Below are 1,304 nucleotides of genomic sequence, written 5' to 3'. Positions count from 1 at the left end.
AAAGAGGGGAGGAAAGAGAGACAGGGAGAGAAGAGACAGAGAGAAAAAGAGGAAGAGAAAAAAGGGGAGGAGAGATGGGGGGAAGGAAGAGAGAGAGAGAGAATCTGTCCCAAGGAGTTGACATTCTCCTCAGAAAGGATTTAGTAAGCCAGGCAGCTGTATTTCGGAGCCCAAGTTTCTGAGGGTACATCTTCAATGAACTCCCAAATGCCTTCGGGGTTGTTTGCAAGGGGTCCTCACTGCTTCCAACCAGAAACAAACCACCAACCCCAAGACTCCTGTGGCGGATTGTCTGCCACAGCCGAGGAGATGAGAACGCTCTCCCTGCCGGATTTGACCCCCATGCAATGGCCCCTCAGTGACCCGCCTTGCCCACTTGTGCCTTGCACCCACACCCCACACCTCCCCCGCCCCAGCACGGCTGTCACTTTCAGCCTTCCCTTTCCCCCTCCTCATCTCCACAGTGGACATGCTAGAGCTGGGCTTGGTGTAGCAGTCAGAAGACCTGGGTTTAAATCTCAGCCCCATCACTTATTAGCCTTATGACCTTGGACAAGTCTTTTCCCCTCTCCGATCCTGTTTCCTCTTTTGTAAAATGAGGGTAATCATACTAACACTGCCACCCTGCTTCGGGAATAGGAGTTATCATTATTGCCTGCCCGTCCTTCAAGGCCCCACTCGGACCCTGCCTCCACGGTTAGAATTTCTCTTGGTCTGCCCAGGTGCACGCCTACCCTCCGCCATCAGCTCACTCTTTTACTAGCTCTGATTTACCTGGTAGATGTTTTAATCTCTCCCTACCAGGCTGAAAGTACACCTATCTTAGGCACCTATAAGTTTCGTCAGTACCCAGCACAGAGTAGGAGCTTGTTGAACGAATGAACGATTCAGAATGCACAAACCACATTGGTGTGATTCAGGGAAACCTCGGGCAGAAACTGGGCCTGGGCTCAGGTCAAGTCCAGGCGCAGAGGACACGCGGTGTGGAAGGCCCTCGGGCCGGCCTTAGCCCTCGAGCCTCCTTACTCAGAGGCTCTAGGACGGGCAGCAGGGTTCCCGGGCTCTCTTCGGGGTGCGCCGAGGGCTGCCCGGAATCGCGCCGTCATCGATCAGACCCGCTCCGGCGCTGGGCTCTGCACCCTCCCCAGGGGTCTGAGCCAGAGCTCAACCATCAGCTGGGTGAGCAGCCCAAAGCACCACGGGGCAGTTTAGCCAAGCAAGCATTTGCCCTGTGTGCGGCAGGCATTTCTCCCTCTAGATGTCCAAATAGTCCTGGAATTTCAAATCTCTAAGGTGTTTATTCA

General features: G+C 54.5%; 1 protein-coding gene across 1 annotated transcript in view; it reads left to right on the top strand.

The window, feature by feature from the left end:
- STAC (SH3 and cysteine rich domain) overlaps positions 1-1,304 on the top strand; it is a 67,430-nt gene that overhangs the window by 50,812 nt on the left and 15,314 nt on the right. The window lies entirely within an intron of this gene.

This window comes from Petaurus breviceps, unplaced genomic scaffold (genome assembly GCF_028583685.1).
Source record: "Petaurus breviceps papuanus isolate PSGF00001 unplaced genomic scaffold, PetGlider_PUasm1.0 174, whole genome shotgun sequence".
Lineage (NCBI taxonomy): Eukaryota > Metazoa > Chordata > Mammalia > Diprotodontia > Petauridae > Petaurus > Petaurus breviceps.
This window is presented reverse-complemented; position numbering and strand designations above follow the sequence as displayed.